General features: G+C 39.0%; 2 non-coding genes and 1 pseudogene across 2 annotated transcripts; 1 reads left to right on the top strand and 2 right to left on the bottom strand.

Moving 5' to 3' along the window:
• The first annotated feature begins 1,237 nt into the window (after nt 1–1,237).
• LOC131177823 (small nucleolar RNA R71) lies at nt 1,238–1,344 on the top strand. Its single transcript, XR_009147101.1, has one exon. It is a non-coding gene; the product is annotated as a small nucleolar RNA R71 (small nucleolar RNA).
• A 4,198-nt stretch (nt 1,345–5,542) lies between these two features.
• LOC110666598 (uncharacterized) overlaps nt 5,543–27,680 on the bottom strand; it is a 39,623-nt pseudogene continuing 17,485 nt past the window's right edge.
• LOC131177816 (small nucleolar RNA R71) lies at nt 8,267–8,373 on the bottom strand. Its single transcript, XR_009147094.1, has one exon. It is a non-coding gene; the product is annotated as a small nucleolar RNA R71 (small nucleolar RNA).

The following is a 27,680-nucleotide window of genomic DNA, read 5'->3' as shown; positions in this document are numbered from 1 at the left end:
ATGATCAAATTCCTCCAATTTCTTCTTGTTAGATAAAATCTCCTTCAAAAATTTAGCATAAGAAGGCATTTGTGCTAAAGCATCAGTGAAAGGAATAGTCACATGCAAAGACTTCAATACCTCCAAGAACTTCCCAAATTGTTTATCCAATTTCGCCTTTTGAAACCTTTGTGGGAATGGTAAAGGTGGCATGTAGGCTTTAGGTGCAACATATTTTGGTTCTTCCTCTTTGCTCTCCCTCTCCTTACTTCCTTTTTCTTCCACTGAATTTTCTTTCTCAGCTCCAATTCTAACTCCAGCTTCAGTTTGTTCATCTCCTTCTCTGTTTTTCTCTTCTTCAATTTTCTCTTCAATCTTTTTATCTCCATTCTCCAATATTTTTCCACTCCTCAATGTAATAGCCGTGCAATGCTCCCTTGAATTTTCTGGCTGGCTAGGGAGCTTCCCAAATGCTTTGTTACTTAAAGAGCTAGCTTGTTGAGCTATTTGATTCTTTAACATTTTGTTGTGTGTTGCCATTTGATCCACTTTAGATGCTAATTGAGAAATCATTTCTTGTTGACTTTGATGGCTCACAAGTAGAGTTTCAATCATAGCTTCTAATCTAGCTGTCTTGTCTGGTTGTGCTTGTTGTGGTAGAGGTGGAGCAGGTGCGTTTTGAGGTTTAGAAATTCTAGGAGGAGGACCTCTATTCTGCTGAAAATTCTGATGTTGTTGATACCCAGAAGGTTGCTGAAAATTCTGATTTTGCCTCTGTCTACCTCCCCAAGAGAAATTGGGGTGGTTTCTCCATGCTGGATCATAAGTTGCAGAAAATGGGTTACCACCTGGTCTTTTATTGTAGTTCCCCACATAATCCACTTGCTCACTTGAAAAATCTTGATTAAGTGCGTAAAAATCTGTGCACAATTGACATTTGCGGCTCAACTTCTCTTGAATTACTAGAACCTCCAAGTGAAGAATCTACTTTCATGCTTAGCTTGTCCATTTTTCGTCAAAGCATCAAACTTAGCATTAATCATATTCATGGCATCAAGCTCAAACATACCAATTTGGTTTCTTGATCTCATTCCTCTCACAACTCCATTGGTAGTTGTTATAAGCAATTTTATCAAGAGCAGAAAAAGCTTCATCTTCAGATTTTTCCATAAGATCACCTCCAGAAGATGCATCAATTGTACTTCTAATAGCAGGTGAAACTCCATTATAAAAGTGTTGAACAAGCATCCACTTAGGAATCCCATGATGTGGACATCTCCTTTGCAAATCCTTGTATCTCTCTCATGCTTTATACAAGTTCTCATCGTCTCTAGATTTGAAAGAAGTCAACTCATTTCTTAGCTTAGCTATCTTTCTTGGTGAAAAATATTGAGCTAGAAATGCTTGAGAAAGTTCATCCCATATTGTGATAGAACCCGGTGGCAAAGAATGTAACCACTCTCTAGCTCGGTCCTTCAGAGAAAAAGGAAATAATCTGAGTCGAATTGCATCATCAGAAACTCCATTTATCTTCAACATATCACTGATCTCAAGAAAGTGTGCTAGATGCACATGTGGACTTTCACTTGGATTTCCTCCAAATTGTGATTGTTGTACCATCCGAGTGCAGAGCTTGATTCAAAATTATTAGCTTCTACCCTTGGTCTTGTGATACTTGGCATGAAATCTCCAATGTTAGGATAGGCATGATCCTTCACAGGAGTTGTTATTGTTGTTGGCCATTTCTTCTTGTAATTGCTCTTGCTCTTGTGCTCTTTCTTGTTATTGTTGAGCTTTAATTTCAGCTTTTCTCCTCTTAGATTCTGCTCTTAAAGCTTTTGCTGTCTTTTCTATTTCTGGGTCAAAGAATAAATTGATTTCTTCACTTTTTATCCTTCTCATAAAATAAAGTACCTAAAAAACAAAATAAACAAATTCTCAAAGTAAAATGGTAAAAAGAAAATAAAATAAAATGCCCAAATTAACAAAACAAACAATTGTTGAATATCAAACAAAAATCAAATCCCCGACAACGGTGCCAAAAACTTGATGTGGCGAATCCGCAAGTATACGGGTCGTCTCAAGTAATAAAGTGATGAATCAAGTATCGTTCCCACGAGGATTTGCTGTTTGAGTACCAAACTATAAATGAAGCGATTATTTGGGCTAATGATTAATGAATAAATGGTAAATGTAAATAAGCAAGGTAAATTGATTAATCTAATTGAAATGGGTAAAGAGCAAACAAATAAATTCTAGATTTAGTTTGCAATTAAACTAAATTAACAATGGGTAATTCAAATCAAAGTCTAATTATGCTAAAAGTGATTCCAGAGTTGGGGGTTTATGCAAAAATTAATTGGGATTTATCTTGGGCATTCCAATTTTTAGGGAAAAATAGAATTTGAAGGAAATTGATTCTAAATTCCTTTGATATCTTTTTCAAGCAAACCAAAGTGTGTTCTAAAATAACCAAACCTACTTTCATATGTTATTTGATTACTTTAAAACCCATTAAGTTTTGTAACCAATAATTAATTCCTCTTAAAATCCTAGTTTATTTCTAAATCTAGGTGATTTTAAGTTCCAATCCTTGATTATCTATCAATGACTTTCACCTTTCGGTCCTTCAATCAAAGATTAACACAATACCCAATGGGTACAAACATTAGGCAAGTAAATCAAGCACACAAGGAAAGAATCAAAACTCATATTTATGTAAAATAAGGAAATATCCAGTCCAAATCCACAAATTAATCTAAAACATATTTCCCAACTCTGAAATCTAAAGAGTTTACTCACTTATGATGGTATTTACAAGAAAGATTGATGGAAAAGTAAAGAAAAACATGATAAGAGGACTAAAATAGAAAAACCCAGGTAGAAGAACCAAAATCTCTGGTTTCTGGAGCTCCAAAACTGGTGCAGCAGCTCCTCCCCAAGAGAAAAATGGCGTCTCCTCTCTCTCTCTATTAAATTTTCTTTCCTTTTTTTGTCTCTTCTTCCTTTCCTCTTGTGGCAAAAATTAGGCAATGATGAATTTATATGGTCCCTAAAAGTTTCCCTAAAAGTAAATAAGAGCCAAGTAGTGGATAGGAAATGAGGTGTAAAATTATCCAAGTCAGCAGTATTTTTCACGTTCTGGGCAGTCTGCTTAGGGTTCGGCTTAACCCTAAGTAGCTTCTTAGCAAATTTCAGCTTACAGTTGCACTGCCTTAAGGTTGCGGACCCTCAAAAAATCTCGGTAGACTTAGAGTAAAATAGACTTTTTTGCTCATGCTTGACTTGTGCTGCACCTTAAGCACTGCCGTTTTACCCTAAGCAGGATCTTAAGCAAAGTCTCAAGCAAATTTCGGCTAACTTGCTCTTTCAAGGCTTGATTTCTTCAACTTTCATTTATGTTTAAAGAACTCCAAATTTCTTCAAATCACTTCCTATTGCACTCATTGATCTTCGATTTGCCACAAAATCCTATCAAAAACAACAAAATTACGAAAATCAAATATAAAGTATCTAAAATTAACAAATAAGATAAAATAAAGCTAAAAACATAAAATACACTAAAATATGAGGGCAAAATGGATGCAAAACTATCCTAAAATGCCTATATGAAATGAGTGTAACAGCTACTTTTAGTTATTTGCCATTAAAAAAACATGTTCATTAACTTTAGGAATTTCTAGTAATGAAATTTCTAGTAATGGTGTGATTATCTTTTATTCTCCTTTCATATATATATATATATATATATATATATATATATATATATATATATATATAAATGTACAAATGACTCAATCATTATTTAAAATTAAAAAAACAAAACAAAAGCGGTTGATTTTTTTGAGTAATTTCATGTTTTAAAATTAAAAAAAAAAAAATAAAATAGTTTCAGATTGCATTTTGCCTTGAGCAATGTTTTTAATTTAAAAATATAAAATGATAAAAACATTGCATTTAGTGAAGAAATTTTAACGTTTAAATATCATCCAATCAACTAACTAATTTTGCATTCTATATATATATATATATATATATATATATATATATATATATATATATATATATATATATATATATATATATATATATATATATATATGTTTAGTGATTGAATAGTTATATAGTTGAATTCAAATACTATTTAATCTCTAGTTAAATAATATGAATCAATTATATATATAATTATTATATAATTTAAGAACCTATTCCTAGTTGAATTATAATTAAGAAGTAGTTAATAAAAGATCTAGTGCTATGTACTTGTTATATAAGGTATGCATAGCATATTTAATTATAATATGTTTCAAATTTGATTTAAATATCAATTGAATTATGAGGAGCAATTAATGAAAAATCAAGTATATATTATAATGTTATGTGCTACTTATATGGAGTTAAGTTATGAATAATAAATTTATTTGTAATATATTTAATAATTGATTTAAGTACTAATTAAATTATAATGAGCAAATAATGAAAAATTTATCATATATTACAGTGATATGCACTAATTATATGGAAATAAAATATGCATTCTACATTTAATTATAATATGTTTCATAATTGATCTAAATACTAATTTAATTATAAGGTGCAATTGATAAAAAATTTAGTTAATATATTATAGCGCTATGTACTAATTATTTAATGTTAAGGTATTAATTATATAATGCTAAGGTGTATACGTCACATTATTGCCTATTCTAGAGTGGAAATATGCTCTATTGTTGTCAAAATCTGTATGAGTGGCTTATATGAGAACAAAAATCCCATTAAAATTATCATAGTTTTAACAGCGGCCTATTCCCATCCTTGAGCCATTTGCATGCCTTCTATCTTCGTAAAAAAAAAAAAAAAAGAAAACTGTTGGATAGCATTTATTAAATTATATCATATGATAGAGATATACACAGTGCATCATCTTTCAAAAAAAAAAAATTACATAATGCTGCAAGCAACTAGGACAAAAATCATGATTTGAATTTTTTTTCATTGATTTTCATGGATATATATGAATTAATTAATTAAATAAAAAATAATAGCCAATTAATTAATGTTCCCTGTGTCAGAACAAACAAGTTACATAAACAGAGGTTATTACGATCAAGAATGCATTTTTCCTGTTCAACTTCTCACCAAGATAAATGAGGAACATTTGTTAAATTTGTTGGAAAAGTAAAGTGCATGCCAAAAATTGAAATCAACTACATTGCTATGCAATCAGAATCAATCACATAAGCAAGAGCCACCCTAATGATCCAACCATTATCACCACAAACACAAGGCAATGGATTTATATACTCTTGGCCCAATTACTAGAAAAAACTTATAGCTTGAATTAACTATTTTCAGTTATAGCTTGAAAGTTATTTGGGCTCCCACAGGCTTGCAGACAATAAAAATTCCCTAGGAAAAAATCAGCCGCAAAACCCTCAAAAACAAGGTTCGATTATGCAGTGAGCACTAAAGTAGAACTTTTATTTATATCACATCCATACACTTTCCCATCAACATTAACGCCTCGAGTTATTATATAAACAATTCGAAACCAACCGAAAATTCACATGCAATTATTTGCTCCCCACACTGCTACACTGCTCATACCCATCAACCACCTATCCACACATGCACAAAAACAAGATTTAGAAGAGGAGAAGGGAGGAGAGAATGGGTATAAAGCAGCCAAGGTGATGCTTGGGTATGTCCTTGTTGGAGGCATATCGATGTATGACACACCATTAGTTACTCCTTTAACATTTCTCAATCTTCCCATTTTTTTCTACTCTACCTACAACATTCTCTACGCCCTTAGCATCAGCGCTCCCATGTTTTTTACCACTAACGCTGTGAATCCAGACCTACACTATCTTCTCCATTAACACCCAGCTCCCCATTCTTCTCATTCTTTGGCTTCTTCTTGATGCATACATTTTGCATAATCATTTAGGTCTAATTTCATAGCCATTTTATTTGATTATTAGTCACTTTTATCTAATTTCATTAGTTATTTAGTTAGTTTTTCATAATTGTCAATTTTGGATTAATTTGTAATTTTTAATTTGTTTTGTAGGAAAAATGGTGTTTTTGAAGGACTGAAAAGAAAATTTGCCATTGAGGAGTGACTTCTACAGCCAAAGATGTCAAAAACAAGTTTTCAAGTTGAAATATGCATTGACAAAATTGCGCATAACTTGCTGCATAAGCTATGCAGATCCGCATGAGGAGAAGAAACACTGTTCCAACACCTGCCGAATTGTGCATAAGGAGAGTGCATAGCTTATGCAGATTCATGCCTCCCTTATGCAATCTCACGGAAATGTGCATAACCTATGCGCCAAGTCATGCAGTTTTGCATAAGTGAACCAGAAACAGCCGAAAACTGCATAAGGGACTGCATAACTTATGCAGTCCACTTATGCAGTCCCACAAAGGTTTCATTAATGAAATTGTCGGGTAAGATTTCCTCAGAAAATTCCTCCTAAAACACACCATTTTAGGGCTCCATGTCAGAAAATGCTATAAATAGTCCCATTTCCCATTTTAGAAGGGGAAGAAGCAAGGAGAGGAAAGAAAGGAAGAAGAGAAAAAGGAGCAGGAGCAGCTGAAGAGTCACATTCACCTTCCACACCATTTCCAACCAGATTTAGGGATTTCTTTCCTTTCTTACATTTTTCCTACATCTCTAGTGTTTAGTTTCTTGTTTCTTAGCTTAGATTAAAGCTTAATTTTCACATAAACTCAAAATTTCTTGTAAACATTATGGATAGTGAGTAGTTTTATTCTGATTCTGGAGTAAGGGTTGTAATATTTGAGATATTTTGTGGATTTTGATTGGGTAATCCATATTTTGTGGTCTTAATGAGTTTTATTCATTTCTTGTGAGCTTAATGACATGCTTAGTGTAGGATCCCATTAAGTGATGTTCTTAATCCGTGGTTGAGGCACCGAAAGGAGAAGGCCTTGTGATAGATAATCAAGGAATTGGACTTAATTAACTTAGATTTAGAAATAGACTAAGGATTAAGAGGATTCACAGATTAATTAAAGAACTTAATGGGTCTTAATTAACTCTAACTCTACGAAAGTAGGATTAGTTTGATTAAGGCACTCTTTGTCTCACTCGAAAGGGTATTCGAAGGATTTAAGAATTAATCTCCTTAAAACCATAAGTTTCACAAGATTGGATAACCAATTTAAAATCCCAAAATAGCTTGAATATGAAATCCCGAACTCCGGAATCGCCTTTTTATTATTGTTAATTTCTAATCGAATTTAATTACTTGCCATTTTGAATCTTGCCATATCTGAACTTGCTTATTTCAATTTGATGCAATTTTAGTTTAATTAATACATTGTTGGATAGATTATTAATTTTGCACATATAGATTTCATACTCCAATACCCATCAATTTATTGCTTTAATTTCAAAAATAGTTCAATTTAGTCAACTTTTTATATCAAAAATTCAATCATTAACACAACTCCTCGTGGGAACGATATCTTTTCTATATTACTTGTACGACCCGTGCACTTGCGGTTGGATCACATCAAGTTTTTGGCGCCGTTGCCGGGGAGTTGTTTGTTTAAGATTGAATTCTTGATTATTTTGATTATTTTAGTTTTATTTTTGTTATCTTTTCATTTTTGTGTTTGTTTGTTCTTTTTTAGGTGCTTATAATCTTTTATGAGAAGAGCTAGAAGCACAAGTGACACATCCTTATTGTTCAATCCTGAAATTGAGAAATTTTGTAAAGCCAACAAGAAAGAAACCAGAAAAAGAAAAGAAGGTTTGAGAGAAACTGAATTAGAAGCAGACATGGCTGATGAAAGAATTAGAATTGGTGGCGGTAATGCTGGAAATGGTCGAAACAATGAAAATGCAGCCCAAGGTGAAGAAGTTATAAATGCTAATGTGCCTAGGGGAAGTATGATAGATCATGCTTTTCCTCATTTTGATGACTTGAGAGAGAGCATAGCAAGATCAAGAATAGATGCAAATAGTTACAAGATGGATTTTGGAGTTCTTCAAATGATTCAAAATTCTCAATTTGGGGGACATCCTTCTGAAAATCCACACACACATCTGAAGAAGTTTGCTATGATTTGTGATATGCAAAAACTACCTAGAGTATCTGATGATGCAGCAAGATTGAAGCTATTCCCATTCTCTTTGAAAGATAGAGCATTGGATTGGCTTGATTCTTTACCTCACAACTCCATTACAAATTGGGAGCAACTCACTGATGCATTTCTTGCACAATATTTTCCACCTAGAAAAACTCAAGAATTGAGGAATCAAATGACAGCTTTCAGACCAAGAGAAGATGAAACTCTTTATGAATCATGGATGAGATGGAAGGAATTAGAGAGACAATGCCCACATCATGCCATTCCAAAATGGATGATAAACCAGAATTTTTACACAAATGTCACTCCTGCAATTAGAGGGATTATTGATGCTCAAACAGGAGGAGAATTTATTATGAAGCATGAAGATGAAGCTTATGAGCTATTGGAGAAAATTGCAAAGAATACTCATCTTTGTAGTAGTCCAAGAGGACCAGCTCCAACTCAAAAGAGGCAAGCTGCTGGAATGTATGATCTTGATCCATTCAACATGATTAATGCAAAGTTCGATGCACTTACAAATGTCTTGGCTAAGAAGATGGAAGATTTGAGTATGTTGGTTAGTTCATCATCATCATCTGGAAGTTCACAACAAGTTGCTTATGCAGAAGGAACTACCAACTGTGGAGTAGACTATGGAGAGCAAGCTGCATATGTTGGTAATTATGGAAACAAACAAATGGGGAATCCTTACTCTCAAACTTATAATCCAACTTGGAGGAACCATCCCAACTTTTCATGGAGAAATCAGCAAAGTCAAGTTCCAATTCAGAATTTTCAACCACAACAGCAACAAGGAATTCCATATCAGCAAAATGGGCAACCATTGCCTAATTTTCAGCAGAAAAATATGAATCCTCCACCAAAGCAAGAAGAACAAAGTTCCACCACGAAGCTTTATTACAAGATTCTTGCTAACCAAACTAAGCATGATGAGGAGATGAGAGAGATGAAAGCAAGGCTAGAGCAGATCTGGACACATAACAAAATCTTTGGAAAATCAGATTGCACAACAAGCATCTTCCTCAAGTACCAAGTCTTTTGGAAAACTTCCAAGTCAACCAGAAAACCCAAGAGAGCAGTGTCAAGCTATTACTTTAAGAAGTGGGAAAGTTGTAAATAATGAGAAGAGTGAAAAAAACGAGGAGAGTGAAAAAAATGAGGAAAGTGAAAATAGTGAGAAGAGAGAAAATGAGAAAGAAATTGAAAAGAGTGAAAAACAAGAGAGTGCAGAAAAATGTAAAGAGAAAATTGAAGAGAAGGAAGAGAAGTATGTACCTCCAGAGCCCTACAAGCCACAACTTCCCTTTCCACAAAGATTTCACAAAGCCAAACTTGATAAGCAATTTGGAAAGTTCTTAGAGGTTTTGAAGAAACTATACATAAATGTGCCTTTTATTGATGCTCTTTCACAAATGCCCTCTTATGCAAAATTCTTGAAAGAAATTCTCTCAAACAAGAGGAAACTTAAAGACCACGAGACTGTAGCTTTGACAGAAGAATGTAGTGCTATCCTCCAAAGGAAACTTCCTCCAAAGCTTAAGGATCCAGGGAGTTTTTCAATTCCATGCCACATCGGGGAATCATGTTCTACAAAAGCTTTATGTGATTTAGGGGCTAGTGTTAGCCTTATGCCCCTTTCCATTTATGAGAAGCTCAATATGGGAGATCTTAAGCCAACCCACATCTCTCTTGATTAGGTGTGGATCAATTAAGTATCCTGAAGGAATTTTGGAGAATGTGCCTCTGAAGGTTGGGAAGTTCTATATACCTGTTGACTTTGTCATCTTGGACATGGAAGAGGATTCTAATATTCCAATTATCTTGGGAAGACCCTTTCTAGCTACAGCAGGAGCATTGATTGATGTTAAGGGAGAAAAATTGACTCTTAGAGTTGGTGAAGATCAATTGGTTTTCAATATTAATAGCATTATGAAGAAGCATCATTCTGAAGCTGATACTTGTTTGAGAATTGATATCATTGATGAGCTGGTTGAAGAACATTTCAGAAAGAAATATCCAGAAGATCCACTTGAAAATTGTTTGGTTCATGGAGGAGGCATAGACTATGACAACCCTCATGTGGCTGCATATGCTCAACATTTAGAGGGTAGTCCACCATTCATTCTGCTCCAGTTTTCAACTCACACAAAAGGAAAAAGTCGAATCTAAGCAACCATCATTCAAGGAAGAAGATGCACCTAAGGTAGAACTTAAGCAACTTCCTTCTCATTTCAGTATGAATTTCTTGGCACTAATAACACTTATCCGATTGTAAATGCAAACTTGAGTACCTTAGAGGTGATAAGTTGTTAAGAGTGTTGAGGCAATTTAGGAAAGTTTTAGGGTACACCATAGATGACATTAAGGAATAAGCCCACACTTTTGCATGCAGAATCAGTTTGGAAGAAAATTGTAAGCCATCTATTGAACATCAGAGGAGGTTGAACCCAAATATGAAAGAAGTTGTTAAAAAGGAAATTTTGAAGTTGCTTGATGCAGGGATCATATACCCTATCTCAGACAGTACTTGGGTGAGCCCAGTACATGTTATTCCAAAAAAGGGTGGAATGACAGTGGTCAAAAATGAAAATAATGAATTAATTCCCACCAGAACAGTGACTAGTTGGTGAATGTGCATAGATTACAAAAAATTAAATTTAGCCACTAGAAAAGATCATTTTCCACTTCCCTTCATTGATCAAATGTTAGAAAGACTGGCTAGGCATTCTTATTTTTGCTATTTAGATGGATATTCAGGTTTTTTTCAAATCCCTATCCATCCAAATGATCAAGAGAAAACCACTTTTACTTGTCCATATGGAACCTTTGCTTATAGGAGGATGCCATTTGGGTTATGTAATGCACCAGCCACTTTTCAAAGGTGCATGATGGCAATCTTCTCAGATTTCATTGAAGACATAATGGAGGTTTTTATGGATGACTTTTCTATTTATGGATCTTCGTCTGACATATGCTTGGCTAACCTTTCTAAAGTTTTGCAGCGATGTGCAGATACTGACCTTGTGTTAAACTGGGAAAAGTGTCATTTCATAGTTCAGGAAGGGATAGTGCTTGGACATTTGGTGTCTAACAGAGGAATAGAGGTTGATAAAGCCAAAGTTGAAGTGATAGAGAAGATGGCTCCTCCTACCAATGTCAAGGGAATTCGAAGTTTTCTAGGACATGCCGGGTTCTACAGAAGCTTTATCAAGGATTTTTCTAAAATAGCCAAACCTTTGTCTAATTTGTTAAGTCATGACATACCATTTGTATTTGACCAAGAGTGTTTGGATGCCTTTTGCAGGTTGAAGCAAGCTCTTATCACTGCACCAATCATGCAACCACCTGATTGGAGCCTACCTTTTGAAATTATGTGTGATGCTAGCAACTATGCAATTGGAGCTGTTCTTGGTCAAAGAAAGGACAAAAAGGCTTATGCTATTTATTATGCTAGTAGAACACTGGATGAGGCTCAAATAAATTATGCAACAACTGAAAAGGAATTTTTAGCAATTGTCTTTGCATTAGAAAAGTTCAGACCTTACATTATTAACTCAAAGGTGGTTATATTTTCAGATCATGCAGCCATTAGGTATTTACTCCGTAAAAAGGAGGCTAAACCTAGGCTCATTAGGTGGATTCTGATGCTACAAGAGTTTGATTTGGAGATTAGAGATAAGAAAGGAGCTGAAAATGTAGTTGCGGATCATGAAGAAATGCATGAAGTCTTTCTTGGATGAACAACTTTTCTCTCTTGTTGCTAAACTACCTTGGTATGCAGACTTGGTGAATTATCTATCTTGTGGAGTCTTACCTCTAGGAATGACATGGCAACAAAAGAAAAAGTTTTTGCATGAGGTAAAATTTTATAGATGGGATGATCCTTTACTCTTTAGGAGATGCTGTGATGGTTTAATAAGAAGATGTATTCCTGATGAGGAGACACAGAGTGTTATGCATCATTGCCATGCTTCTGATTATGGAGGACATTTTGGAATCTCCAAAACAGCTAGTAAAATTTTACAAGCTGGTTTCTTTTGGCCAAATCTTTTTAAGGATGTGAGGAAATTTGTGTTAGAATGTGATAAATGTCAAAGGAGTGGAAATTTGTCAAAAAGAGATCAAATGCCCCTAAATGATATTCTTGAAGTGGAATTATTCGATGTCTGGGGAATAGATTTTATGGGGCCATTTCCTCCTTCATATGGTAATAGATACATCTTAGTTGGGGTTGACTATGTGTCAAAGTGGGTGGAAGCTATTGCAACTCCAACTAATGATGCTAGAGTGGTAGTGAAATTTTGAAGAAATTTGTCTTGAGTAGATTTGGAGCTCCTAGGGCTATAATTAGTGATGGGGGTTCCCATTTTTGTAATAAGCAATTTGAGAGCTTAATGAGGAAGTATGGTGTAGTGCATAAGATAGCTACCCCATACCACCCTCAAACTTCAGGTCAAGTTGAAATTTCTAACAGAGAACTCAAACATATTTTGGAGAAAACAGTGAGCAATTCTCGGAAAGATTGGTCTGTCAAACTAGATGATGCTTTATGGGCATATAAGACTGCTTACAAAACCCCTATAGGAACTACTCCCTTCAGGTTGGTGTATGGTAAGTCTTGTCATTTACCTGTGGAGCTAGAACATAGAGCATATTGGGCCATTCAGACCTTGAATTTTGATCTCAAGCAAGCTGGTGAGAAAATGCTATTGCAACTTAATGAGCTTGAAGAATTGAGGATGGATGCTTATGAAAGTGCCCGTATTTACAAAGAAAGAACCAAAGTTTGGCATGATAAGCATCTTAGGAAAAAGGAATTTAAAGAAGATGATTCAGTTTTGTTATTCAACTCAAGATTGAAATTGTTCTCTGGAAAACTTAAGTCAAGGTGAACTGGTCCATATAGAGTTTCTAAGGTTTTCCCTTATAGAGCAATTGAAATTTGGAGTGAAAAATCTGGGAATTTTAAGGTCAATGGGCATAGATTGAAACATTACATAACTGGAGACCCAATAAAGGGAGCAAGCTGTTACAAGCTCTCCAATCCCTCACCTCTCTTTAATGAAATGCATGAAGAGTCCAGCTAAGGACTATAAATTAGCCCTCTTGGGAGGCATCCCAAGTTCTTTTATTTTCCTTTTGCTGATTTACTTTTATTTTCATTGCTTTTGTTTTTATCTTAAATCTCTCCAAATTCAATTTTTGACATTGTTGAATCTTGTCCCTTGTAGATGTATTTCAATGGAGGAAGGTTGGTGAACTACTGGGGAGTGATTCTTAACCTGAAAATTTTGTCCTTCAACTCTCCCAAAATTGATTGATTTTTACTGCATAACCTGTGCAGGTTTGCTATCTGGTTTATGCAGAGAAGAAAAAAAAAATGAAATTTTGCAGCAAGGAAAGGTCTGCAACAGATGACTTATGTTCTTGGTGAGGTTGGGTGTGTAACTTTTAAGTATTTGTGCTTATAATGTTAATATGGTGGTAAGTGAGTCATTTTTGCAGTTTTAAACTTATTTGGGTTGTAGGATTCAAGGTGGATATGCTGTATTTTCTTGGCATAACTTGGGGAGTCATTTCTCATTTGTGGATAGATGCAACTGTATGCAGATTTTATTGAGTCTTAATGTGCTAAATGTTGATTTGCAGAATTTGAGTCAAAATGACATGGTTCACAAAGGCCTTTTATGCAGGATTTACTTCTACAAGCTTGTGTGATGCACTTTTGATGGACTTTGTATATATTGATGTATTTTTTATGACAATTTCTCATGATTTATGCTTCATAGAATTATATTTCTTCATTCTAGGGTACTTTTTACACTTGCAAATCATTTTCCATTGCAATCTCAATCTTGTTGAATTGTGCATATGCAACTGCATAGCTTATGCAATCCTGCATAACCAAAATTCTTGCCATTTTCATCTCTGTTGCAAACTGCATAAGGAGGTGCATAGCTTATGCAACTCTGCATAGCCACATTTTTGTCAAATTTCAAACCTGCCGAGACTTGCATAAGTGTGTGCATGACTTATGCACTTTGCATGACTTCAAATCCTGTATTTTCTCTCTCTGCCGAAATCTGCATAAGGAGAGTGCATGACTTATGCACTTCCGCATGACCGAACTATCTGAAATCCAAAACCTTCCGAGAGGTGCATAAGGAGAGTGCATGACTTATGCACTTCCGCATAACTGAAAACTCTGAATTCCAAAACTTGCCGAGAGGTGCATAAGCAGAGTGCATGGCTTATGCACTTCTGCATGACCGAACTCTCTGAAACCCAAAACTTGCCGAGACCTGCATAAGGAGAGTGCATAACTTATGCACTCCCGCATAATCGAAAACTCTGAATTCCAAAACCTGCCGAGAGGTGCATAAGCAGAGTGCATGGCTTATGGACTTCCGCATAACCGAATTCTCTGAAACCCAAAACCTGCCGAGACCTGCATAAGGAGAGTGTATAACTTATGCACTTCTGCATGACCTATTTCTCTGTAATCCAAAACAGGCCAAAACTTGCATAAGTTAGTGCATAAGCTATGCACTCTTGCATAATCAGTTTTTCACATTTTTTTATCACCCACCGAAACATGCATAAGAAAGTGCATAAGTTATGCACACTCACTTTTCACTTATGCAGCCTTAACACATGCCCTGTTCAAATCAAAATTTGTTTTCGGCACTATTTTTGCACCTCCACTTCCCGATATCCCTGTTCATTCCCTCTTTTTCCCCCCACGACCTCTATTCCGGCATAACTCTTCCTCTCCCTTTCTTTTTCACTCCTATTTTTGCCATATACCCTAATCTCTTCTTGCATTTTTCACTTACCTCCCTCACCTCCTCCATCCTCACCATCGGGAACCAATGGAGTCGCCTCCTCATTCCCCTCAAACTTCCCCTGTCCAAGTTTCGCCATTGTCAATGCGGCCTCCCAACCTCGATTCCCCTCCACAAGAAACACCTCCACCACCTCCCACAGCCACCTACAAGCGGAAAATTAGGTCAAAATCTACGCGACCCATTGCTTCTGCACCTCCTCTCTCAAAGCGTAAAGAACCACCCACCACCCCAATGTCAGAGCCTCCACCCAAAAATCCAAAAACTTCAGCCTCCACACAAGCCAAATCACCCTCTTCCAGCAAAAAGCAAACATCAGTAGCATCCCAGGTATCAAAATTACCTTGGCCCCTTCATGATACAACTCACAAGGCAACCTTTAAGAGACTTAAGGAAAGGAGGGTGCAACCCACTAGGTATATTTCTGCAGACTCTCTCCAATCACTTGGTTTATTTGACAATGTGGTTACCTATCTTGATGGTATGGGTTGGATGGAATTTGTGCAAAAGCAAGAAATTGTTTATCCAGCTTTAGTTTTGGAATTTATTTCCTCATTCTCTGCCACCCTGAAATTGCATGATGTAGATTTTAAGCCAACTATGAAATTTAGATGTTTGGGGCAAAATAGAGAGTTATCATTGGATCAATTTCATAGCATTCTTGGGTTTGCAATTGATGGGCTATTTAGAGTACCATATACAGGGGTAGAGGTAGCAAACAAAGGCATTTGAAATGCTGCTCAGTTTTGGAGAATTATCACAAACCAACCTCAGACTTTTTCTGCCGGCAGATCCAAAACTTCTCAAATACTAGACCCTGCACTTAGATTAATTCATAGGCTTATTGCTAGCACTATCTTGGGCAGAGGGACTAGTTCTGGTGCTGTGGGGAAATCTGAATTATTCATGTTATGGTGTGCTTTTCACAAGGTCAAGGTTTCTCCTGGTTACTTCTTTTGTGAGCATGTGTTGCATATTGCCACCAAATCCATAGGTGACATTGTCTTGGGTGGGCTCATAACTGTCATAGCCAAGCATTTTGGTTTTAATCCGGAAGAGCATCCAATACCAACACTTGTAGACACCCTATATTTTAATGCCACACACCTCTCTAAAACTGGATTCAGTTTGCCACATTACGACCTTGCACAACCAGCCAGTGGCGAACCCACTGCACAACTAGAAGCCCAACCTGTCCCACCAGTCCCACAGCATTCTGCTGAACCTGCCCCACCCCCTCAGTCTGCACAGGACACCCCAGCAGCTTTTGCACAGTCCACACCTTCTGCAGCTGAACCCTCTTTATCCACAGCCCCTCCTGCCTTCAACACTAAAGCCTTATTCACCTACCTTGAAAGGCTTAGTGATGATATATACTTTGTGGATAGGAAGCTTGACACTGGTCTTGATACCCTCAAGGATCGTCATGATCAACTATTTGACCTTGTCATGGAAACCAGAGACAAGCAGAAAGAATTAAAGGAGATGATGAAGCAACTCATGGTTTTTCTGGGAATGCCTCCTCCACCTCCATCACCTCCTCCAGCACCATCACTTCGACAGCAAACAGCTCCAACTAGCCCCTTAGCAACATCTTTGGACAAGGGCAAAACAATAGAATTAGATTAGTTTCTGTTTTACTTTTGTTCAAACTTGTAGAAGTTTTTCTTTGTAGATATGTTGAAACAATTCTGTTTTGAATTCTGTTTGTTTGTTTTGAATTAGTTTGTTTTGAATCCTGTTTTTCTTAAAGTTCTATTGGATGGCTATTACATTAGTTTTTCATTGATTTTCATTGCCTTTACTGCCCTTTTGTGCATACTTGTCCATACATTGTATATATTTGCATACTTCTACTAGTGGTTGCACATTTTTCCTTGCTAATCATCACGCAACAGCTTTTGAATATACTGCACAGGCTGTGAATACCCTTATGCACATGTTCTACATAGCCTGTGCAATCTTTTATGCCACTCATTCAGAACTGCACAGGCTCTAATCCCCTTATTCAAATGTTCTGCATAGCCTGTGCAGTCCTTATTGCCACTCATGCAGAACCGCACGGCTTATGCACCCTACTTATGCACATTGCAGATGACACTTTACTCTGCATAACCTGTGCAGCTTCTTATGCATCCCTTTATATCTTGAATTCTCATCTGCTCTATACCAGGTAACTCTTTCTTTTTGCTCTTAATTTTCACTAATCCTGGTTATTCCCTTTGCTTTGAGTTTTTATAATACACTGCTTGAGACATTGAGGACAATGTCTAATTTTGAGTTTGGGGGTGCACATTTTGATTTTTGCTTCATTTTTCACATTTTAAGTATAGGAGCATCTCATCCCATTCCATTCACATATATTGTAAATATTTTACATATACATCCTTGTCGACACCATATTTTGGCCGATCCCCAGAATCAATAAACCGGTCCCCAGCACTAAGTCTCCCTTTGCCAGTCAATTATATTTTCGATCTCTCCTTGCCAGTTAACCACATTTCCGATCTCTCTTCACAAAGAATTGAATCAATGCTAAGTCCTCATATCAGTTAAAGCCTTTCCGGTCTCTCAAATCACTCACCGATCTCTCAAGCCAATTGTCAAATTTCCTGACCAGTCAACTACATTCTCGATCTCTCTTGTCAAACAAAATTGAACCAACACTAGATCTTTATGTCACCAGTTTTATTGCCGACCTCCCTTTTAAAAGTTTAGGAATAATCAAGTTAAGGTTCCACTCCGGTTTAATAATGATCCCGATCTTAAATGTTCAAGCCAAATTTCCAATTTTAATCAAGTCCGTTTAGCGTTGGTTCCCTGCCGATCTCATGCTCATTGTGTTTTCCGACCTCTTATACTTAGATTAATAATCACTTTTAGTTATTTTAATATGCTCAGACAATCAAGTGTTTAAATAATTTAGAGATTTTCCGATCACATTCATTCACTGGACAAAAAGAAGACTTCATTTCATATTAAAGTTTGTACAAGTCATTCGGCTGGAGGATCACCCCCAGCCTGATCTACATTTTGCTCATTTTCTCTCTCACCCTCAGCCTCCTCCTCACTATCCTCACCCTCACCCTCGGGAGCCAGGTCTGCCATCCAGGAGAAGTCCTCCTCGGGGTAACGCTTCTTAAGTTCGGCCAAGAGATCCCTGTGAGCATTCACATAAGCACCGGCCACTCCTGTCACCATCTCTTCTTCTTTCGCCTTGAGCTCCTCAGTAAGGTGAGCGATGTGAGCAACTTCATCGATCCAAAGTGCTTGAACTTCTTCCAGAACACGAGTTCGCTCGGCCAAAACATGAGACTGTTCGGCCAGCTTATCCTCATAGAACTTCATCCGCCCCTCAAGTCGAGATATGTAATCCTGAGCGGATGAGAGTTGGGATCGGAGAGAAGACACCTCGTGACCCATCTTCTCGACTTCCTTACCCAGGCGATGAGCTTTCTCCCGAACAATGTGCTGGTTCACCAGGCACTCCACGTTTAGGCTCATGGATCGGGTCAGGATGTCATCAAGGTTGTCCGGGGACAGCCTATCCCGGTCCTCCCGAAGGCAGATGGTGGATCCCAATACCTTAGCAAAACCTGGGTTGTCCCGAACAGTCCGGTTCTTCTCCAGCGAGTGGATCAGAACTTGAGAGCCTCGAGAAAGGGGCCTCACAGAAGGTTGAGAAGGACCCCCTTCTGCGCTCGGAGCAACTGGAGGAGGTGGAGGCGGTTCTTCTCGGCGAGGAGGGGATCGGACAGCTTCTACGATCGGCGGTCCCGAAGGTTGAGGCGGGCCTTCTTGTATTTCCCCGGGCTCATGCCTGGGTGTCTGCATTTCCTCAGCCCGCTTCATCTCCCGTACCTTCTGGGAAATCTCTCTCTTTCATTTTTGGCTCTCCTTGGAGGCTTCGCCGCTAGCCACACCTGCACAAAAGAGAGGTCAGTGAGATCGCTAAGGTCCAAAGATTTGAGATGTAGAAAATACCGATGCCGAGGTCAGAGAGCTGAAGCCTGCGATCTTTGCCGGTGATCAACTCCATTGTCCAGTGATGAAGTTCGGCAGTCACCGCATCCAAGCAAGAGAACTTCTCTCGGCTCGCCTGTTCTTTCAGCTCCATCACCATCAGGCTTTCCTCCCTATTCAACACGAGACGCTTCGGAATTAAGGGGCCTTGGTGTAGCCAGCTATGAGAGAAACCCTCAAAGTCATTCAGAATTTTGCTCCTTAGAATGAAGAAGCGGTTCTTCTAATTTTTCAGGGAGGAGGGCAGATCGGTGAAAAGCCCGCAATGTGGCTCCTCCTGAAAAATCAGTACTCGTCGTCCTTTCGACGAGTTAATCTATGCAGTTCGGCAAATACCTTAGGCGTAGGACAGAATCCCTTAGCTCGACAGAGGCCTCGGAAGGCTACTAAGATCCGCCTACGAGTTCGGGTGAACTTGGGCTATGCACACTTGGTAAAATTTTAAGACTTCCTTAAAGAAGTCGTCAAGAGGGAACCGCAACCCGGCTTTCAACTGTTCTTCGTATACTATAATCATGTCGTTCTCTTCGAAGAAACGATCGGCCCGGTGATCGCCGTGACACCGGATAAGTTCATATGAATCAGGCTCAATGTTGTACTCCTGGCTGAATGACTGCAGATCGGTTTCTTGAGGACCGATGGCAGCTCGTCCATGGGGAGATTCTCTCTCCCTGAAGAAGGCGCATGCCTTGATGATGCCGCTTGCCCCCGAGCTAGAACGGAGACCCTAGGAGGTTCAGGTAGCACGCTTGGCCCCACCACCTCTACTTCATCAGACGACCACGAGAACTGAATGGAAGGAGGGCTCGTCGCTCTCTGACCTTCGGTGCCGCTCATTTTCAAAGGAAATAAAGAATTTAAACTAAAAGAAGGATCAAAACCCTTACCGGAGCTTGATCGGAGTCGGAAGAGCTTGAGAAAACGAGAGAATTTTGAAGTTGTTCACGAGAGACTGAAAATGGCATAAGAGAGCAACCGGCTAACCCCACCCCTATTTATACTTGTCCAAGCATTTAATGCTCACGATGTTCCAGGCAATGCATCGGCTAGCGGGACTCGCCAGCTGTTCTGACACGTCTCACGAATATTCCAAAAATTCCATAAAGAGATCGGCTAACTAGAGATCAGCATATTAAGATAAATATTTTGAATTGCAGATCAGTTAAGGGTTGTTCAGTTAGAAACCAGATCGGATAAACACATCAGAGATCGGAAAATAATCAATAAGATGATAATTGACAAAATAAAATTTTTATTTCCAAAAGATCGGATTACATCATTTGGGTGATCTCTAGGGATCGGATTACATTAAAGGTCTAACTACATCATTTGGGCGATCTCTAGAGATCGGATTACATTGAAAGTAAAAATACATCATTTGGGCGATGTCTAGAGACCGGTGGAACATCCCATCTAAAGGCCTATGTCAAAGCCTAGTCTCGTGGCTGAGTCAAAAGATGTGTTTGACCAGGAGACCGGCTGTTGACATCGGATAGATGTACACGGATGGGGTGACTATGACTCCCATGAAGATGAGAGGCGTCGTCATCGATGTTCTGCTTCGAAACCGAGCGGCAGCCGGAACACCCGGTGCGGAGGAGCGGATGAATGCCAAGGCGATCCGGTGTTAAGGGGAATATTAGCAGTCTTCTTGCCGAAATCAGTTCGCCGTTTGTATCGGTCGGACGATTCGAGGTCAATAAGATAGAGGTCCTCGATCCAGATCGGTAAGTTAGTCCGGTCCTCTCACGGTCATTAAGTGCAGTCATCATAATTTCCCGTTCACCGGGATCGTAAATTTTCAGTCGGGGAATAAAGAGGTCCATCGGAAAGGGATCAAAAGCCACAATCATGGCCGGAACTACTGCCGGAGCAGCTAGAACAGGAAAGTAAGAAGGAAGAGAGGAAAATCGAATAAGGAAAGTTTCTTCTGTCAGGGGTATATATAGGGGAAAATCAGGCATTTATTGCTAAGCAGAAAACGAAGCGGACGCTTCGGGAATCAAGGAGAATTAATACTTTGACCAGACCGGGCCTGATTAAGGGAAGGATCGGAATGATAGAGATCGGAAGAGGGGAGACCGGTATGAAAGATCGAAAAAGGAGCGTGCTAAGAAGATCAGAAAAGAGGAGAGATCGGAAGGCAAAGAGAATAAGACAAATCCCAATAACCGTCGTCAGAATCAGAGCCGAGGTAGTTAAAGCGTTGCAGACGAAATCTCCACTGCACGCCTAAGAATCGCCCACAAATGCTGACAGGTGCCAGAGTATGTCATGACAGTCCTGTACATCCCAATCTCCACCGTTGATCTCACTTGCAAAGACGAGCCCAGAGCCTTTGGATCAAAGAAGAAGATGACAAGACTGGCACCTTTTATTCCTAGCCATCGAATCGCCCTAGACAAGAGAATTTGTGACCGTTAGATTAGAAGAAGAAAAGGACAAATATTCTGAGGGAGATCTCTGCCGTCCGTTCTGATTCTCTTTAATTCCTGAGCCTCAGATCATGTCCTTTGAAATCTTGACCCTCCATCTCCCTCAAAATAGATCTTGACCCTTCAGATGGAGCGCCCGATTCCTATAAATACCTGCATGAAAACTGTTCAAGGGAGGGACGAAAAATATTGAAGAGGTGGTAACTATAGTGGAAGAACTCTGAAAATTAATTCAGCTCGTTACTCTGCTATTGGAAACACTTTGGAAACTAGTTTTCTGAAGTATTTTCTTGAAAAAGGGGATTTTTGAATACTGAAACTCCATTTTCAGGCCGTTCATTATCCTGTGACACTCTCGCTATCTATCTTTGTTATCTTTATTTTCACTCCATTTTAGCAAAGTATCCTTCATTTCACGGTGAACTTTAGTCATCGGCCCATCAGTTCGCCGTCCTATCACGTTTGGTGATTTCTTAGCCGGTTCAATAGATTTGGCTCCCTACAGGTAAGTGTTTATATCGTAGCTTTATCGAGTGCTCTTTTATTTCACGTATTTCCATTGCTTTTACGTTTATAATTTTCACCGAGTCTACATTTCGCGAAGAAGGTTATTCCCGAGTTCATTTCTGTGTTGATCAGTTCGTTCTTTCGTCATTCCTTGTTACCTCTAAATGCAAGAGTTCTAGCCCCGAGCTGCATGCAAATAGTTGGATAAACTGTAGGCAACTGTATCTTAAGCGCTTCTCTAAAATAATGAAAGGTCTGAACAATAAGTCAGGGAAATGGATAAGTTGAATTACTGGGCTAGTACAAAAGGCAATTGGGTAAAACGCCATAAGGCGGAACAAAACCGAATCTCAGTTAAATAAACAAAATAGATCGAGTATTGCCCGTCAAAAGGTATTGGCACGGCGATCACATAGGAGGTCTATAAAGTTTGGTTTAATGTCCCCTGTCTAATTCCGAGGTGCCAAAGAGTTAAAAAGAACCTTCTTTCTGGTCCTCGGTATTTTCGAATGTCAAAACCCTTAACCTTAGGCTCCCACAATATGTAAGATTTTAAGAGGTAGCAAAAGTCCTTATTCGACTCCCGTTCAAGTAAAAAGAGATCGGAGGAGAGTTCTTATCCGGTCTCAATTCAAAATTTTAATAAATATTTAACAGGGATCGGAAGAGAGTTCTTATCCGGTCTCAATTCAAAATTTTAATAAATACTTAATAGAGATCGGAGGAGAGTTCTTATCCGGTCTCAATTCAAAATTTTAATAAATATTTAACACGGATCGGAGGAGAGTTCTTATCCGGTCTCAATTCAAAATTTTAATAGATACTTAATAGAGATCGGAGGAGAGTTCTTATCCGATTCTCCACCTAAAATTTTAACAAATAATTTAAAAGAGGGCGGAGGAGAGTTCTTATCCGATCCTCAAGCTTAAAAATTTTTGGCAAATATTAAAAGAGATTGGAGGAGAGTTCTTATCCAATTCCCAAAATCTAATTCTAATAAAATAACCCTCCAAACACAACTAACATACAACAGTAACTCACTAAGGTTGTCTCATTTACTTATGTATCTCGGAAATCCGAATTAGTGAAAAATCAAATATTCCTTTTGTCAAAAGGATTAACATTTCCATTCAAGCCCTCCTAACTAATTCATAAAGAACGCGAAGTTAAATCTACTTACCCTCATTGAGGGACGAGGTGGGGTGCCTAACACCTTCCCCACCCATTTACAGACCCCGAACCTAGAATCTCTGTTTTGAAGTGGTTTCATTTTAATTTATTTTCCCAAATGGTTTTCTTTAATTTCCCTCAAAATTAAAGTGGCGACTCCTCACTCTTTCCCACTTCGGTGAGGGTTCGTTCAGGCGATCGCAAAACACGTTGCGACAGCTTAGCGACTCCACTGGGGACCATAGTTTTAACTTAACCCCAGAGGTCCAAAAGTAGATTTAATTTTCCGATCAAATCATAGTTAGGTGGGCTCACTCGGCAATATTTTATATGTTAATTATTGTTATTCCTGCTAATTGTTTTGTTTGTCTTGCTTGTTTTATTTCTCGCAGCGCTCTTTGTTTAAAAAAGAAAGAAAAAAAAAAGAAAGAAAAATCCCCCTATATTGGGAAGAGGTAAAGGTGTCCCTTCACACACCGAACACTCACATAATGTCCTCACACACTTCAGCCCTATACCCGGGCTTTCTTACCTTTTTAGGAAAGTAGGAGGGGGTCATGTAGCGGTACCCGTGGGTTCTACCCCGTTAGTATCCGTGAAGGCTTCTGCTCAGATTGAAACTCGTTCTATCCACTGTGATACCCGTGGAATTTTCCCGATAATATCATGGTTATAGAATGGGGCTCTACTGTTTGCAGTAGGGGCAATTTGGGAACCTGTGGCTTTTAGAAAATTGGACCTTGAGCTAAACTATCACGATAGCTGGAAATCGTAGCAAGCTACCCTATAAGATAGAACTATCCAGTTAGGTAGCACCCACCCGGTACTAGGATTTTCCCTATTATAGGACAAAAGGGACGTACTTACCCTTACCCTACTCTGCTTCTGTTTTCTTTTGTCCTTATTTTAAGGGTAATCTTGAATCATACTGTTGGAAAGACCTACACACTTTTCCTACTTTGATAAATGTGCGGGCGACACTTTGTCAACAGTATAATTCAGAATTACCCGAACTTACCTCGCTAATAAATTTTTCCTACAGGCATCACCAAATTAAAGTCTGTAAAAGGATAAGCATCATTTTTAATATGGCATCCTCGAGTCAGTCGGCAGAAAAAGTTCAGAATGCCAAACTGTGGCCCAAATCAGTTCATAGTTCAGTACCCTCACAAAATGATGTCACCAAGGCGCATGTTGACTCACTGCCTTCATTGGATCTAAGCAAAGTTGAGGTCAGAATGAATAGTCTTGAGGGTCTGTCTAATGGTTGGAGGTCATTTCCTGATCAGGTCAAGGCATTATTTGAGGAAAAGTATGGGAGGATTGCAAACTTGATGCGAGTTAAAGTTCAAGCCTCGGCATTAAAGGCCATGTTGACAGTCTGGAATCCTAAGTATGGGTTTTCTCTTTCAACGATATCGATACTGCTCCCACCATGGAAGAATATCAGGCATTACTAGAGATTCCTTACTCGACGCAGAATCGGATCTACCTACACCTTGAGCATAGGCAGACCTGGAAACGATTAACACATTTGTTGGGTATTCCTCCGGAAGAAGCAAAGTCAAAAGAAACTGTCAAAGGAAACACGCATGGATGGTATTGGACATATCTCAAGAAGTGGTTGGATCAATACATCCAAGAAGAACAGTGGGATCAAGCTTCATTGACACTCGCCTTAGGAATCTATGGCCTGATTTTGTTTCTAGGAGCATCAGGAATTATAACCTGCAGCACGGTGGAAGTATTCTGGGCAGTAGAGGAACAGAAGGTCAATCCGATACCGGCGATTCTTGCAGAGACTTTATTAACCCTTACTTACTGCAGACAACAGGGCAAGGGATCCATTAGGTGCTGTTCTCAATTGTTGCACCTTTGGATCATCAGTCATATGTGTCCTGTGGAGACAAAGGGGTTAACGTGGTATCTCGACCAGCCTCTCATCGAGAAGATGACCAGACTAGTAATCAGTCCAAGGGATGAGCCACAGTGGCGGGAGCGGATTCTGAGCTTCAACAGCCACGACTATTGTTGGAGGAAGTTGTGGACGTCAGGTCAACCCATTTTGGTCAGCACCGGGGATGATCAATCAGTATCCTTGATCGGAGTGACTGGATACACAAGCTACACTCCAGCATTAGTAATGAGACAGTTCGGCTCAACGCAGTTCAGAATCAACATTGAGGAATACCACCGGGGACAGTACTACCACGAGCTCAAAAATGAGGAAGGACTAAAAATAGCTCGCAAATCCTGGGAAAACATCACTATGATGGAAAGGTCGCCTAAAGGCCCAAGTGCCACGAGCGATTATCTCAAATGGCGGGCTGACAGGGATCAAGAATACCTAACTACAGATCCAACAAAATTTGAGAATACCGACCCACGCCAGGACGTCCCTTCGGAAGAAGCTAGTGCTCGCTTGACTGACTCACTACAGAAGGCAAATACCGAAAACTCGTAACTGCAAAAACAAATAGAACAGTTGGAGGGCCAACAACATATCCTCAAGAGAAAATTAAGGAGGCTCAGGGAAGAGGCTAGGACCAAGAAGATGGGGTTTGAAGAACAAGAGACACGGTGGGAAAAAGAAAGAAGTTCCCTCCAAGCTGTCATAAAAGAAGTAGAAGTACGGAATAGTGAGCTTCAGGAGAAAATGAAATATCAGGATATACTCATAGAGGAGCATAAACAAGAAAACAAAAAGAAGAGGCTTGAACTGAAGGAACAGGCGCAGCTCATCAACGACGTTCTGAAGGAATGTGCCAAAGAAAGAAAGGAAAAAGAAAGGCAAGCTGCTCTTTATCGAGAGCTGAAAGAGAATGTTGACCAGCTGGAGAGAATGATAGCACAAGGAAGACAAGAACTCCTACCTGAATCCGAGTACGCTCTGAAGACATTCAACCCTGCCAGACAGGAAGAAAGGCTTTACGAATATCTCAGGAAATGTCATTTCATCATAAAGAACCTCCCTGAGCCTAGGCCAATGTAAAGAATGCCATGTATGAACTAATCAATTAATGGAATGACTTTGGGCCACTGTTTAGCAAAATTGTGAATGAATAGTATGACTCCCGTAGGGACTCCCTCGCTAGAGTTATGTGAAAAATTGAAAGCGCCACATGGACAAGTACCATAGAGGCGTGTTCAGTCCAGTCATTTACCGCCAGACTATCAAATGATGCCATGATAAAAGTGATGCAATTATCCTTCTGCAGATTTCATTTCTGGCTCTCAGATGCCACCGTATCCTTTGTCCACATCAGGACCCTATTTAATTTTGATCAAGATTCGCTAAAAATTCCTTTTTATTCCCTACAGAAAATCAACATTGCTTCAAACAAAGCAAGTCTGACCGGGCACACAGTTCAACCCAAACGAGTGTACTTAACAAGATCCTGAACAAAGAAGATAATGGAAGACCAGGAACAAGTACAGAATCTACAAGGGCAAGTCTCCGAGCTGAAAGATCAGGTCTCAGAACTTATGAGACTAATGAGGGAGATGTCCCAGAATAAACCTGCTTCAGAACCAAACCTGCCACTACCTCCTCCACCACCTACAACAAATGACCCGCATCAAGCTTCAACTTCTTTTACCTTTCAGTCGCCTATCCCGGACCCGACAATCACTGTCAACCCGGCTACCATAAATAATGACCCACCTTTCTCCTACTATCCAGCTGTTTCTAATCCCGAACCATACCCTTCAGTCCTAATTCCCCCAGTTCACTCCACCCCTCATCTCCCAACTGGGGGAGCATTTCATGCAGTGGGAGGGGAAAATAAGACAAGAGAAAACGAGAAACTATCTGCTCTAGAAGAGAGATTGAGAGCGATCGAAGGACTGAATATGTATGGTTCAGTCGATGTGGCATCGCTTAGACTCGTGCCTGATGTAGTGGTGCCGCCTAAGTTTAAAGTCCCGGATTTCGACAAGTACACCGGGAACTCAGACCCCCGAATCCACCTGGCAACCTACATTGCCAAAATGTCTGCCTTGACGGAAGATGACAGACTTCTCGTCCACTTCTTTCACGAGAGTCTCTCCGGCGCAGCTCTGAAATGGTGCATACAATTAGACAGGAGCAAACTGCGCTCCTGGAAGGATTTAGCTGATGCCTTTTTGAAGCAGTATAAATTTAACTGCGATGTGGCCCCCACAAGGAGAGACCTCCAAAACTTGGTACAAAGGGACAGGGAAAGTTTCAAGGAATATGCCCAGAGATGGAGAGAGAAGGCTGCAGAAGTATACCCTTCAGTAACCGACAATGAACTATGCTCCTTGTTCATCGAAACATTGAAGGCTCCTTACTTCAATTTGATGATCGGAAATACTTCCAACAGCTTCTCGGACATCATCCAAGCTGGTGAGAGAATAGAGGCTAATTTAAGGATGGGGCGCCTGCAGGAGTTGACTGAGAATCCTACAAAGAAGGCCGCCAGTTTTGGCAAAAAGAAGGAGGGTGATGTACATTCCATCACCCGGCAGAATAATTACTCCCCACTTCCCCAAAACAACAACCGGCCATACTCTCCCGCTCATGGCCAAGCAGTCGCAAACATTCCACCTCCTTTCCCAAATTACC

Source organism: Hevea brasiliensis, unplaced genomic scaffold (genome assembly GCF_030052815.1).
Source record: "Hevea brasiliensis isolate MT/VB/25A 57/8 unplaced genomic scaffold, ASM3005281v1 Scaf9, whole genome shotgun sequence".
Taxonomy (NCBI): domain Eukaryota; kingdom Viridiplantae; phylum Streptophyta; class Magnoliopsida; order Malpighiales; family Euphorbiaceae; genus Hevea; species Hevea brasiliensis.
Note: the sequence above shows the minus strand (reverse complement) of the source record. Positions and strands in the feature narration are given on the sequence as shown.